Genomic DNA, 16902 nt, shown 5'->3' with positions numbered 1-16902 from the left:
GGACTAAGTTCCCAACAGATCTAGACTGTAATTACTAGATTGCGGGTACACTACAAATCTTGCAGTGCAAACTTATAAGTAAAAATTATTTCATGAAAAAGGTGTAATAATATTCAAAGTTTTGCAAAATTTGTGTCTGTTATCAGGAAAAAGCCATGATAAAGAAAAATTTTATGATTGAGTCGTTGTTTAAAATTTTTTGGGACTATTCAATTTTAATCTGTGCAGATTACAACTTCAAAATACACGAAAATGGCGAAAACCCTGCAAACGTATATAATACGTATATAACATTCCAGATTTTTGCCAATACCTTCTCTGAGGAAATTTTGCAAATTATGTACTATATAACGGTTTCAAACCCAGAACAACGTATGCTAACCTCTGAAAGAAGTGGCTTAGTTTGTTACGTGTTATGTATGGTAAACGATTTTTTTTGTGTTTTTGTTTTAATTTTGCTGTTTGCATTGTTTTGGTATTTTAGTTTTGTTAAGAAAAGGGGGGTGCCGTGAAACAGACGTTTCAAATCATAAACACCAGCTATGAAATGCGAAATATTTTCAATGTTTAGTAAATAAGTAACAACTTTTTGACACATAAAACGTAAATATGAATAAAAGGAGATGCAAGAGATATACACCAATATATAACAGCTAGCCAACAACACAAAACTGAACGGTACGAAATTCGCTGTTTTTACTTTATTGGATGCTCAGTTCAAATATACACCACTTTTCACGTGGAAGGGGTGGAGTTTTAATTATGACGGTTTTAAAGTAAAGTATGTTAGCAAAAAAACTTTGAATTTTAGCGCGGGACTTTCTTCAGCTCAGGCCTCCGTAAAATAAGCGAGTTACAGTGGTGTGCAATGCCGTAAATCTGAGAAGATGACCATTTTGTATCACAGTATGATATCGGCAACAGACAAAGAAACAGCATAATTTCATCGTAAACGATTAAAACTGCTAAAGTCTGTTTTCTGTGTAAGTCAGAGTCCATTCCGTGACGGATAAAAAGTCGTAAGTCGAAGTTGACATCAGTATGGTACCAGGTTGTAACGAAACTGTGGAGAAACAATCCACTTAGTTGATCATGCAGAGAGAAAGTAAATTTAGCCAATCGTCTAATGAAAAAAAAAAAAAAAAAACAGGGAGAGGATCTGAGAAATCGATATACACTGCATTGAAAAATCAAATGTTAACACTGCCGAAGAAGCAGTTAAAGTGATTAAACCCAGACAGAATATTACAGAACAAAAACAATTGCATATTGAAAACGGCTCTTTTCAGAGTCGCAAAACCATTTCAAAAAGAGTCTGACTATTGTTGATATAAAAAAATCTAATCACGAAAGAAGGAGAATTGTTTTTTATTTGGTCATTTTCCTCTTCGTTTAGTTTTTGCTTATTTCTTTTCGTCTCTAGAAAATAAGTAAGACTTACGTAGAGCTGCGCTAATTTCCCAAAATTGTGTGTACGTTAATGTCTTTAGTTTTTGCTTGACACACAGAAGGTATATAATTCGGACTCGGTCACAAAGAACATACAAGAAAGTAGTACATATGTTAAACAAAATAGTTCCTACGCATAGCTGTAACTTTGTCCAAAAGTAAAAGAAAATGGACAATTAACTGGTATCAAATGAAAGGCTCCTCCACGTCTTGTTATCACTGTAGAACCCTTGATGAAAGTTTCTTATGAATAATAAAATAAATATATGAAATTATGATAGGGGGCATATTTGCCCTGTTGCTCAGATCAGAAGTACCTATTTTTATACTACCCAACTTTCGGGAACCAGCGCGCCCTTTCCTGCTATTAAAGACATGTTGAGTTTTTCAGCACAGTCAAGTCAGAATAAGGTATAGTTTTTCTATGAAATGACTACCACTTTATTTGAACTTCAGACAAAATAGCTATAAATGTTTAACATTGCATAGTGGTTTTATTCCAGAAAACACATTTGAAGCAAGTGCGTGTCTGCGTTTCTGTAGAATTCTTTCTTTCTATATTCAGAAAATACCAAAAATGCACAAATATGCAATATTTTTACGATTAGATTTTCTAACACAATGGCTCTAATACGCATGGAATATTTGCCACTGGACGTTAAGCAGAAAACAATCAAATAAATCCACTATTTTTGATACAAAGAAAAACTGGCAGTGCTTAGCCGATCAGATTTATATGATTTTTTTTCAGTCATCAATGCGCACGAATAATTAAGTTCCGCATGAAGAAAAGGAGATGTGAGGTATACGTCAATGAGACAGCAACCACACTACAGAAATAACCAAAAGACATCTAGAGGGAGAGGGGTAATCTTCAACAATAGACAGGTGTCCTAACAATATGTCACTTGAGTGCTATCAGATTTATATATTATTCTCAGCCAGCAGTATACACGGTCAATTGAGTGTAAAATAACAGGAGAATCAGATGTGGGTTGTCCGTCAATGGAACAGCAGCCCAACGACAGAAAAAATAAAAAAAAAAAACATCTTGATGCAGACATATAGTCTTCAACAAATAGACAGGTGACAACACATTGTCAATATGTCTCGCTCTTAATTGTCTCGATTGCACCAAATATATGTATGAATTCAACAGAAACAATCAAAGATCTGCTATTAACACTCAATTCTATATATATAGGCGGGAATTACCATTACGATATGACATACTACCGTTAACGACAACGTCCCCGACGTGGGACACACACAACATACATTTAAGAAAATGTAACGGAGTTAATATATTAAAGTTTTTCTTATATATCTTTACCAGCCCCTCTAATCTCACAACAATTCAAGGAGAGATATAGGACTTGTAGATTCTAAGATTGAATCCCGTCGCCTCAACGTACGTACGGGTTGCACTCTGTCCCGTCGAGGACTAAGTTCCCAACAGATCTAGACTGTAATTACTAGATTGCGGGTACATTACAAATCTTGCAGTGCAAACTTATAAGTAAAAATTATTTCATGAAAAAGGTGTAATAATATTCAAAGTTTTGCAAAATTTGTGTCTGTTATCAGGAAAAAGCCATGATAAAGAAAAATTTTATGATTGAGTCGTTGTTTAAAATTTTTTGGGACTATTCAATTTTAATCTGTGCAGATTACAACTTCAAAATACACGAAAATGGCGAAAACCCTGCAAACGTATATACATTCCAGATTTTTGCCAATACCTTCTCTGAGGAAATTTTGCAAATTATGTACTATATAACGGTTTCAAACCCAGTACAACGTATGCTAACCTCTGAAAGAAGTGGCTTATTTTGTTACGTGTTATGTATGGTAAACGATTTTTTTTGTGTTTTTGTTTTAATTTTGCTGTTTGCATTGTTTTGGTATTTTAGTTTTGTTAAGAAAAGGGGGGTGCCGTGAAACAGACGTTTCAAATCATAAACACCAGCTATGAAATGCGAAATATTTTCAATGTTTAGTAAATAAGTAACAACTTTTTGACATATAAAACGTAAATATGAATAAAAGGAGATGCAAGAGATATACACCAATATATAACAGCTAGCCAACAACACAAAACTGAACGGTACGAAATTCGCTGTTTTTACTTTATTGGATTCTCAGTTCAAATATACACCACTTTTCACGTGGAAGGGGTGGAGTTTTAATTATGACGGTTTTAAAGTAAAGTATGTTAGCAAAAAAACTTTGAATTTTAGCGCGGGACTTTCTTCAGCTCAGGCCTCCGTAAAATAAGCGAGTTACAGTGGTGTGCAATGCCGTAAATCTGAGAAGATGACCATTTTGTATCACAGTATGATATCGGCAACAGACAAAGAAACAGCATAATTTCATCGTAAACGATTAAAACTGCTAAAGTCTGTTTTCTGTGTAAGTCAGAGTCCATTCCGTGACGGATAAAAAGTCGTAAGTCGAAGTTGACATCAGTATGGTACCAGGTTGTAACGAAACTGTGGAGAAACAATCCACTTAGTTGTTCATGCAGAGAGAAAGTAAATTTAGCCAATCGTCTAATGAAAAAAAAAAAAAAAAAACAGGGAGAGGATCTGAGAAATCGATATACACTGCATTGAAAAATCAAATGTTAACACTGCCGAAGAAGCAGTTAAAGTGATTAAACCCAGACAGAATATTACAGAACAAAAACAATTGCATATTGAAAACGGCTCTTTTCAGAGTCGCAAAACCATTTCAAAAAGAGTCTGACTATTGTTGATATAAAAAAATCTAATCACGAAAGAAGGAGAATTGTTTTTTATTTGGTCATTTTCCTCTTCGTTTAGTTTTTGCTTATTTCTTTTCGTCTCTAGAAAATAAGTAAGACTTACGTAGAGCTGCGCTAATTTCCCAAAATTGTGTGTGCGTTAATGTCTTTAGTTTTTGCTTGACACACAGAAGGTATATAATTCGGACTCGGTCACAAAGAACATACAAGAAAGTAGTACATATGTTAAACAAAATAGTTCCTACGCATAGCTGTAACTTTGTCCAAAAGTAAAAGAAAATGGACAATTAACTGGTATCAAATGAAAGGCTCCTCCACGTCTTGTTATCACTGTAGAACCCTTGATGAAAGTTTCTTATGAATAATAAAATAAATATATGAAATTATGATAGGGGGCATATTTGCCCTGTTGCTCAGATCAGAAGTACCTATTTTTATACTACCCAACTTTCGGGAACCAGCGCGCCCTTTCCTGCTATTAAAGACATGTTGAGTTTTTCAGCACAGTCAAGTCAGAATAAGGTATAGTTTTTCTATGAAATGACTACCACTTTATTTGAACTTCAGACAAAATAGCTATAAATGTTTAACATTGCATAGTGGTTTTATTCCAGAAAACACATTTGAAGCAAGTGCGTGTCTGCGTTTCTGTAGAATTCTTTCTTTCTATATTCAGAAAATACCAAAAATGCACAAATATGCAATATTTTTACGATTAGATTTTCTAACACAATGGCTCTAATACGCATGGAATATTTGCCACTGGACGTTAAGCAGAAAACAATCAAATAAATCCACTATTTTTGATACAAAGAAAAACTGGCAGTGCTTAGCCGATCAGATTTATATGATTTTTTTTCAGTCATCAATGCGCACGAATAATTAAGTTCCGCATGAAGAAAAGGAGATGTGAGGTATACGTCAATGAGACAGCAACCACACTACAGAAATAACCAAAAGACATCTAGAGGGAGAGGGGTAATCTTCAACAATAGACAGGTGTCCTAACAATATGTCACTTGAGTGCTATCAGATTTATATATTATTCTCAGCCAGCAGTATACACGGTCAATTGAGTGTAAAATAACAGGAGAATCAGATGTGGGTTGTCCGTCAATGGAACAGCAGCCCAACGACAGAAAAAATAAAAAAAAAAACATCTTGATGCAGACATATAGTCTTCAACAAATAGACAGGTGACAACACATTGTCAATATGTCTCGCTCTTAATTGTCTCGATTGCACCAAATATATGTATGAATTCAACAGAAACAATCAAAGATCTGCTATTAACACTCAATTCTATATATATAGGCGGGAATTACCATTACGATATGACATACTACCGTTAACGACAACGTCCCCGACGTGGGACACACACAACATACATTTAAGAAAATGTAACGGAGTTAATATATTAAAGTTTTTCTTATATATCTTTACCAGCCCCTCTAATCTCACAACAATTCAAGGAGAGATATAGGACTTGTAGATTCTAAGATTGAATCCCGTCGCCTCAACGTACGTACGGGTTGCACTCTGTCCCGTCGAGGACTAAGTTCCCAACAGATCTAGACTGTAATTACTAGATTGCGGGTACATTACAAATCTTGCAGTGCAAACTTATAAGTAAAAATTATTTCATGAAAAAGGTGTAATAATATTCAAAGTTTTGCAAAATTTGTGTCTGTTATCAGGAAAAAGCCATGATAAAGAAAAATTTTATGATTGAGTCGTTGTTTAAAATTTTTTGGGACTATTCAATTTTAATCTGTGCAGATTACAACTTCAAAATACACGAAAATGGCGAAAACCCTGCAAACGTATATACATTCCAGATTTTTGCCAATACCTTCTCTGAGGAAATTTTGCAAATTATGTACTATATAACGGTTTCAAACCCAGTACAACGTATGCTAACCTCTGAAAGAAGTGGCTTATTTTGTTACGTGTTATGTATGGTAAACGATTTTTTTTGTGTTTTTGTTTTAATTTTGCTGTTTGCATTGTTTTGGTATTTTAGTTTTGTTAAGAAAAGGGGGGTGCCGTGAAACAGACGTTTCAAATCATAAACACCAGCTATGAAATGCGAAATATTTTCAATGTTTAGTAAATAAGTAACAACTTTTTGACATATAAAACGTAAATATGAATAAAAGGAGATGCAAGAGATATACACCAATATATAACAGCTAGCCAACAACACAAAACTGAACGGTACGAAATTCGCTGTTTTTACTTTATTGGATTCTCAGTTCAAATATACACCACTTTTCACGTGGAAGGGGTGGAGTTTTAATTATGACGGTTTTAAAGTAAAGTATGTTAGCAAAAAAACTTTGAATTTTAGCGCGGGACTTTCTTCAGCTCAGGCCTCCGTAAAATAAGCGAGTTACAGTGGTGTGCAATGCCGTAAATCTGAGAAGATGACCATTTTGTATCACAGTATGATATCGGCAACAGACAAAGAAACAGCATAATTTCATCGTAAACGATTAAAACTGCTAAAGTCTGTTTTCTGTGTAAGTCAGAGTCCATTCCGTGACGGATAAAAAGTCGTAAGTCGAAGTTGACATCAGTATGGTACCAGGTTGTAACGAAACTGTGGAGAAACAATCCACTTAGTTGTTCATGCAGAGAGAAAGTAAATTTAGCCAATCGTCTAATGAAAAAAAAAAAAAAAAAACAGGGAGAGGATCTGAGAAATCGATATACACTGCATTGAAAAATCAAATGTTAACACTGCCGAAGAAGCAGTTAAAGTGATTAAACCCAGACAGAATATTACAGAACAAAAACAATTGCATATTGAAAACGGCTCTTTTCAGAGTCGCAAAACCATTTCAAAAAGAGTCTGACTATTGTTGATATAAAAAAATCTAATCACGAAAGAAGGAGAATTGTTTTTTATTTGGTCATTTTCCTCTTCGTTTAGTTTTTGCTTATTTCTTTTCGTCTCTAGAAAATAAGTAAGACTTACGTAGAGCTGCGCTAATTTCCCAAAATTGTGTGTGCGTTAATGTCTTTAGTTTTTGCTTGACACACAGAAGGTATATAATTCGGACTCGGTCACAAAGAACATACAAGAAAGTAGTACATATGTTAAACAAAATAGTTCCTACGCATAGCTGTAACTTTGTCCAAAAGTAAAAGAAAATGGACAATTAACTGGTATCAAATGAAAGGCTCCTCCACGTCTTGTTATCACTGTAGAACCCTTGATGAAAGTTTCTTATGAATAATAAAATAAATATATGAAATTATGATAGGGGGCATATTTGCCCTGTTGCTCAGATCAGAAGTACCTATTTTTATACTACCCAACTTTCGGGAACCAGCGCGCCCTTTCCTGCTATTAAAGACATGTTGAGTTTTTCAGCACAGTCAAGTCAGAATAAGGTATAGTTTTTCTATGAAATGACTACCACTTTATTTGAACTTCAGACAAAATAGCTATAAATGTTTAACATTGCATAGTGGTTTTATTCCAGAAAACACATTTGAAGCAAGTGCGTGTCTGCGTTTCTGTAGAATTCTTTCTTTCTATATTCAGAAAATACCAAAAATGCACAAATATGCAATATTTTTACGATTAGATTTTCTAACACAATGGCTCTAATACGCATGGAATATTTGCCACTGGACGTTAAGCAGAAAACAATCAAATAAATCCACTATTTTTGATACAAAGAAAAACTGGCAGTGCTTAGCCGATCAGATTTATATGATTTTTTTTCAGTCATCAATGCGCACGAATAATTAAGTTCCGCATGAAGAAAAGGAGATGTGAGGTATACGTCAATGAGACAGCAACCACACTACAGAAATAACCAAAAGACATCTAGAGGGAGAGGGGTAATCTTCAACAATAGACAGGTGTCCTAACAATATGTCACTTGAGTGCTATCAGATTTATATATTATTCTCAGCCAGCAGTATACACGGTCAATTGAGTGTAAAATAACAGGAGAATCAGATGTGGGTTGTCCGTCAATGGAACAGCAGCCCAACGACAGAAAAAATAAAAAAAAAAACATCTTGATGCAGACATATAGTCTTCAACAAATAGACAGGTGACAACACATTGTCAATATGTCTCGCTCTTAATTGTCTCGATTGCACCAAATATATGTATGAATTCAACAGAAACAATCAAAGATCTGCTATTAACACTCAATTCTATATATATAGGCGGGAATTACCATTACGATATGACATACTACCGTTAACGACAACGTCCCCGACGTGGGACACACACAACATACATTTAAGAAAATGTAACGGAGTTAATATATTAAAGTTTTTCTTATATATCTTTACCAGCCCCCTCTAATCTCACAACAATACAAGGAGAGATATATGACTTGTAGATTCTAAGATTGAATCCCGTCGCCTCAACGTACGTACGGGTTGCACTCTGTCCCGTCGAGGACTAAGTTCCCAACAGATCTAGACTGTAATTACTAGATTGCGGGTACATTACAAATCTTGCAGTGCAAACTTATAAGTAAAAATTATTTCATGAAAAAGGTGTAATAATATTCAAAGTTTTGCAAAATTTGTGTCTGTTATCAGGAAAAAGCCATGATAAAGAAAAATTTTATGATTGAGTCGTTGTTTAAAATTTTTTGGGACTATTCAATTTTAATCTGTGCAGATTACAACTTCAAAATACACGAAAATGGCGAAAACCCTGCAAACGTATATACATTCCAGATTTTTGCCAATACCTTCTCTGAGGAAATTTTGCAAATTATGTACTATATAACGGTTTCAAACCCAGTACAACGTATGCTAACCTCTGAAAGAAGTGGCTTATTTTGTTACGTGTTATGTATGGTAAACGATTTTTTTTTTGTGTTTTTGTTTTAATTTTGCTGTTTGCATTGTTTTGGTATTTTAGTTTTGTTAAGAAAAGGGGGGTGCCGTGAAACAGACGTTTCAAATCATAAACACCAGCTATGAAATGCGAAATATTTTCAATGTTTAGTAAATAAGTAACAACTTTTTGACACATAAAACGTAAATATGAATAAAAGGAGATGCAAGAGATATACACCAATATATAACAGCTAGCCAACAACACAAAACTGAACGGTACGAAATTCGCTGTTTTTACTTTATTGGATGCTCAGTTCAAATATACACCACTTTTCACGTGGAAGGGGTGGAGTTTTAATTATGACGGTTTTAAAGTAAAGTATGTTAGCAAAAAAACTTTGAATTTTAGCGCGGGACTTTCTTCAGCTCAGGCCTCCGTAAAATAAGCGAGTTACAGTGGTGTGCAATGCCGTAAATCTGAGAAGATGACCATTTTGTATCACAGTATGATATCGGCAACAGACAAAGAAACAGCATAATTTCATCGTAAACGATTAAAACTGCTAAAGTCTGTTTTCTGTGTAAGTCAGAGTCCATTCCGTGACGGATAAAAAGTCGTAAGTCGAAGTTGACATCAGTATGGTACCAGGTTGTAACGAAACTGTGGAGAAACAATCCACTTAGTTGATCATGCAGAGAGAAAGTAAATTTAGCCAATCGTCTAAAGAAAAAAAAAAATAAAAAACAGGGAGAGGATCTGAGAAATCGATATACACTGCATTGAAAAATCAAATGTTAACACTGCCGAAGAAGCAGTTAAAGTGATTAAACCCAGACAGAATATTACAGAACAAAAACAATTGCATATTGAAAACGGCTCTTTTCAGAGTCGCAAAACCATTTCAAAAAGAGTCTGACTATTGTTGATATAAAAAAATCTAATCACGAAAGAAGGAGAATTGTTTTTTATTTGGTCATTTTCCTCTTCGTTTAGTTTTTGCTTATTTCTTTTCGTCTCTAGAAAATAAGTAAGACTTACGTAGAGCTGCGCTAATTTCCCAAAATTGTGTGTGCGTTAATGTCTTTAGTTTTTGCTTGACACACAGAAGGTATATAATTCGGACTCGGTCACAAAGAACATACAAGAAAGTAGTACATATGTTAAACAAAATAGTTCCTACGCATAGCTGTAACTTTGTCCAAAAGTAAAAGAAAATGGACAATTAACTGGTATCAAATGAAAGGCTCCTCCACGTCTTGTTATCACTGTAGAACCCTTGATGAAAGTTTCTTATGAATAATAAAATAAATATATGAAATTATGATAGGGGGCATATTTGCCCTGTTGCTCAGATCAGAAGTACCTATTTTTATACTACCCAACTTTCGGGAACCAGCGCGCCCTTTCCTGCTATTAAAGACATGTTGAGTTTTTCAGCACAGTCAAGTCAGAATAAGGTATAGTTTTTCTATGAAATGACTACCACTTTATTTGAACTTCAGACAAAATAGCTATAAATGTTTAACATTGCATAGTGGTTTTATTCCAGAAAACACATTTGAAGCAAGTGCGTGTCTGCGTTTCTGTAGAATTCTTTCTTTCTATATTCAGAAAATACCAAAAATGCACAAATATGCAATATTTTTACGATTAGATTTTCTAACACAATGGCTCTAATACGCATGGAATATTTGCCACTGGACGTTAAGCAGAAAACAATCAAATAAATCCACTATTTTTGATACAAAGAAAAACTGGCAGTGCTTAGCCGATCAGATTTATATGATTTTTTTTCAGTCATCAATGCGCACGAATAATTAAGTTCCGCATGAAGAAAAGGAGATGTGAGGTATACGTCAATGAGACAGCAACCACACTACAGAAATAACCAAAAGACATCTAGAGGGAGAGGGGTAATCTTCAACAATAGACAGGTGTCCTAACAATATGTCACTTGAGTGCTATCAGATTTATATATTATTCTCAGCCAGCAGTATACACGGTCAATTGAGTGTAAAATAACAGGAGAATCAGATGTGGGTTGTCCGTCAATGGAACAGCAGCCCAACGACAGAAAAAATAAAAAAAAAAACATCTTGATGCAGACATATAGTCTTCAACAAATAGACAGGTGACAACACATTGTCAATATGTCTCGCTCTTAATTGTCTCGATTGCACCAAATATATGTATGAATTCAACAGAAACAATCAAAGATCTGCTATTAACACTCAATTCTATATATATAGGCGGGAATTACCATTACGATATGACATACTACCGTTAACGACAACGTCCCCGACGTGGGACACACACAACATACATTTAAGAAAATGTAACGGAGTTAATATATTAAAGTTTTTCTTATATATCTTTACCAGCCCCCTCTAATCTCACAACAATACAAGGAGAGATATATGACTTGTAGATTCTAAGATTGAATCCCGTCGCCTCAACGTACGTACGGGTTGCACTCTGTCCCGTCGAGGACTAAGTTCCCAACAGATCTAGACTGTAATTACTAGATTGCGGGTACATTACAAATCTTGCAGTGCAAACTTATAAGTAAAAATTATTTCATGAAAAAGGTGTAATAATATTCAAAGTTTTGCAAAATTTGTGTCTGTTATCAGGAAAAAGCCATGATAAAGAAAAATTTTATGATTGAGTCGTTGTTTAAAATTTTTTGGGACTATTCAATTTTAATCTGTGCAGATTACAACTTCAAAATACACGAAAATGGCGAAAACCCTGCAAACGTATATACATTCCAGATTTTTGCCAATACCTTCTCTGAGGAAATTTTGCAAATTATGTACTATATAACGGTTTCAAACCCAGTACAACGTATGCTAACCTCTGAAAGAAGTGGCTTATTTTGTTACGTGTTATGTATGGTAAACGATTTTTTTTTTGTGTTTTTGTTTTAATTTTGCTGTTTGCATTGTTTTGGTATTTTAGTTTTGTTAAGAAAAGGGGGGTGCCGTGAAACAGACGTTTCAAATCATAAACACCAGCTATGAAATGCGAAATATTTTCAATGTTTAGTAAATAAGTAACAACTTTTTGACACATAAAACGTAAATATGAATAAAAGGAGATGCAAGAGATATACACCAATATATAACAGCTAGCCAACAACACAAAACTGAACGGTACGAAATTCGCTGTTTTTACTTTATTGGATGCTCAGTTCAAATATACACCACTTTTCACGTGGAAGGGGTGGAGTTTTAATTATGACGGTTTTAAAGTAAAGTATGTTAGCAAAAAAACTTTGAATTTTAGCGCGGGACTTTCTTCAGCTCAGGCCTCCGTAAAATAAGCGAGTTACAGTGGTGTGCAATGCCGTAAATCTGAGAAGATGACCATTTTGTATCACAGTATGATATCGGCAACAGACAAAGAAACAGCATAATTTCATCGTAAACGATTAAAACTGCTAAAGTCTGTTTTCTGTGTAAGTCAGAGTCCATTCCGTGACGGATAAAAAGTCGTAAGTCGAAGTTGACATCAGTATGGTACCAGGTTGTAACGAAACTGTGGAGAAACAATCCACTTAGTTGATCATGCAGAGAGAAAGTAAATTTAGCCAATCGTCTAATGAAAAAAAAAAAAAAAAAAACAGGGAGAGGATCTGAGAAATCGATATACACTGCATTGAAAAATCAAATGTTAACACTGCCGAAGAAGCAGTTAAAGTGATTAAACCCAGACAGAATATTACAGAACAAAAACAATTGCATATTGAAAACGGCTCTTTTCAGAGTCGCAAAACCATTTCAAAAAGAGTCTGACTATTGTTGATATAAAAAAATCTAATCACGAAAGAAGGAGAATTGTTTTTTATTTGGTCATTTTCCTCTTCGTTTAGTTTTTGCTTATTTCTTTTCGTCTCTAGAAAATAAGTAAGACTTACGTAGAGCTGCGCTAATTTCCCAAAATTGTGTGTGCGTTAATGTCTTTAGTTTTTGCTTGACACACAGAAGGTATATAATTCGGACTCGGTCACAAAGAACATACAAGAAAGTAGTACATATGTTAAACAAAATAGTTCCTACGCATAGCTGTAACTTTGTCCAAAAGTAAAAGAAAATGGACAATTAACTGGTATCAAATGAAAGGCTCCTCCACGTCTTGTTATCACTGTAGAACCCTTGATGAAAGTTTCTTATGAATAATAAAATAAATATATGAAATTATGATAGGGGGCATATTTGCCCTGTTGCTCAGATCAGAAGTACCTATTTTTATACTACCCAACTTTCGGGAACCAGCGCGCCCTTTCCTGCTATTAAAGACATGTTGAGTTTTTCAGCACAGTCAAGTCAGAATAAGGTATAGTTTTTCTATGAAATGACTACCACTTTATTTGAACTTCAGACAAAATAGCTATAAATGTTTAACATTGCATAGTGGTTTTATTCCAGAAAACACATTTGAAGCAAGTGCGTGTCTGCGTTTCTGTAGAATTCTTTCTTTCTATATTCAGAAAATACCAAAAATGCACAAATATGCAATATTTTTACGATTAGATTTTCTAACACAATGGCTCTAATACGCATGGAATATTTGCCACTGGACGTTAAGCAGAAAACAATCAAATAAATCCACTATTTTTGATACAAAGAAAAACTGGCAGTGCTTAGCCGATCAGATTTATATGATTTTTTTTCAGTCATCAATGCGCACGAATAATTAAGTTCCGCATGAAGAAAAGGAGATGTGAGGTATACGTCAATGAGACAGCAACCACACTACAGAAATAACCAAAAGACATCTAGAGGGAGAGGGGTAATCTTCAACAATAGACAGGTGTCCTAACAATATGTCACTTGAGTGCTATCAGATTTATATATTATTCTCAGCCAGCAGTATACACGGTCAATTGAGTGTAAAATAACAGGAGAATCAGATGTGGGTTGTCCGTCAATGGAACAGCAGCCCAACGACAGAAAAAATAAAAAAAAAAACATCTTGATGCAGACATATAGTCTTCAACAAATAGACAGGTGACAACACATTGTCAATATGTCTCGCTCTTAATTGTCTCGATTGCACCAAATATATGTATGAATTCAACAGAAACAATCAAAGATCTGCTATTAACACTCAATTCTATATATATAGGCGGGAATTACCATTACGATATGACATACTACCGTTAACGACAACGTCCCCGACGTGGGACACACACAACATACATTTAAGAAAATGTAACGGAGTTAATATATTAAAGTTTTTCTTATATATCTTTACCAGCCCCCTCTAATCTCACAACAATACAAGGAGAGATATAGGACTTGTAGATTCTAAGATTGAATCCCGTCGCCTCAACGTACGTACGGGTTGCACTCTGTCCCGTCGAGGACTAAGTTCCCAACAGATCTAGACTGTAATTACTAGATTGCGGGTACATTACAAATCTTGCAGTGCAAACTTATAAGTAAAAATTATTTCATGAAAAAGGTGTAATAATATTCAAAGTTTTGCAAAATTTGTGTCTGTTATCAGGAAAAAGCCATGATAAAGAAAAATTTTATGATTGAGTCGTTGTTTAAAATTTTTTGGGACTATTCAATTTTAATCTGTGCAGATTACAACTTCAAAATACACGAAAATGGCGAAAACCCTGCAAACGTATATACATTCCAGATTTTTGCCAATACCTTCTCTGAGGAAATTTTGCAAATTATGTACTATATAACGGTTTCAAACCCAGTACAACGTATGCTAACCTCTGAAAGAAGTGGCTTATTTTGTTACGTGTTATGTATGGTAAACGATTTTTTTTTTGTGTTTTTGTTTTAATTTTGCTGTTTGCATTGTTTTGGTATTTTAGTTTTGTTAAGAAAAGGGGGGTGCCGTGAAACAGACGTTTCAAATCATAAACACCAGCTATGAAATGCGAAATATTTTCAATGTTTAGTAAATAAGTAACAACTTTTTGACACATAAAACGTAAATATGAATAAAAGGAGATGCAAGAGATATACACCAATATATAACAGCTAGCCAACAACACAAAACTGAACGGTACGAAATTCGCTGTTTTTACTTTATTGGATGCTCAGTTCAAATATACACCACTTTTCACGTGGAAGGGGTGGAGTTTTAATTATGACGGTTTTAAAGTAAAGTATGTTAGCAAAAAAACTTTGAATTTTAGCGCGGGACTTTCTTCAGCTCAGGCCTCCGTAAAATAAGCGAGTTACAGTGGTGTGCAATGCCGTAAATCTGAGAAGATGACCATTTTGTATCACAGTATGATATCGGCAACAGACAAAGAAACAGCATAATTTCATCGTAAACGATTAAAACTGCTAAAGTCTGTTTTCTGTGTAAGTCAGAGTCCATTCCGTGACGGATAAAAAGTCGTAAGTCGAAGTTGACATCAGTATGGTACCAGGTTGTAACGAAACTGTGGAGAAACAATCCACTTAGTTGATCATGCAGAGAGAAAGTAAATTTAGCCAATCGTCTAATGAAAAAAAAAAAAAAAAAAACAGGGAGAGGATCTGAGAAATCGATATACACTGCATTGAAAAATCAAATGTTAACACTGCCGAAGAAGCAGTTAAAGTGATTAAACCCAGACAGAATATTACAGAACAAAAACAATTGCATATTGAAAACGGCTCTTTTCAGAGTCGCAAAACCATTTCAAAAAGAGTCTGACTATTGTTGATATAAAAAAATCTAATCACGAAAGAAGGAGAATTGTTTTTTATTTGGTCATTTTCCTCTTCGTTTAGTTTTTGCTTATTTCTTTTCGTCTCTAGAAAATAAGTAAGACTTACGTAGAGCTGCGCTAATTTCCCAAAATTGTGTGTGCGTTAATGTCTTTAGTTTTTGCTTGACACACAGAAGGTATATAATTCGGACTCGGTCACAAAGAACATACAAGAAAGTAGTACATATGTTAAACAAAATAGTTCCTACGCATAGCTGTAACTTTGTCCAAAAGTAAAAGAAAATGGACAATTAACTGGTATCAAATGAAAGGCTCCTCCACGTCTTGTTATCACTGTAGAACCCTTGATGAAAGTTTCTTATGAATAATAAAATAAATATATGAAATTATGATAGGGGGCATATTTGCCCTGTTGCTCAGATCAGAAGTACCTATTTTTATACTACCCAACTTTCGGGAACCAGCGCGCCCTTTCCTGCTATTAAAGACATGTTGAGTTTTTCAGCACAGTCAAGTCAGAATAAGGTATAGTTTTTCTATGAAATGACTACCACTTTATTTGAACTTCAGACAAAATAGCTATAAATGTTTAACATTGCATAGTGGTTTTATTCCAGAAAACACATTTGAAGCAAGTGCGTGTCTGCGTTTCTGTAGAATTCTTTCTTTCTATATTCAGAAAATACCAAAAATGCACAAATATGCAATATTTTTACGATTAGATTTTCTAACACAATGGCTCTAATACGCATGGAATATTTGCCACTGGACGTTAAGCAGAAAACAATCAAATAAATCCACTATTTTTGATACAAAGAAAAACTGGCAGTGCTTAGCCGATCAGATTTATATGATTTTTTTTCAGTCATCAATGCGCACGAATAATTAAGTTCCGCATGAAGAAAAGGAGATGTGAGGTATACGTCAATGAGACAGCAACCACACTACAGAAATAACCAAAAGACATCTAGAGGGAGAGGGGTAATCTTCAACAATAGACAGGTGTCCTAACAATATGTCACTTGAGTGCTATCAGATTTATATATTATTCTCAGCCAGCAGTATACACGGTCAATTGAGTGTAAAATAACAGGAGAATCAGATGTGGGTTGTCCGTCAATGGAACAGCAGCCCAACGACAGAAAAAATAAAAAAAAAACATCTTGATGC

Source organism: Mytilus californianus, unplaced genomic scaffold (genome assembly GCF_021869535.1).
Source record: "Mytilus californianus isolate M0D057914Y unplaced genomic scaffold, xbMytCali1.0.p SCAF_1, whole genome shotgun sequence".
NCBI classification, from domain to species: Eukaryota; Metazoa; Mollusca; class Bivalvia; order Mytilida; family Mytilidae; genus Mytilus; species Mytilus californianus.
Note: the sequence above shows the minus strand (reverse complement) of the source record.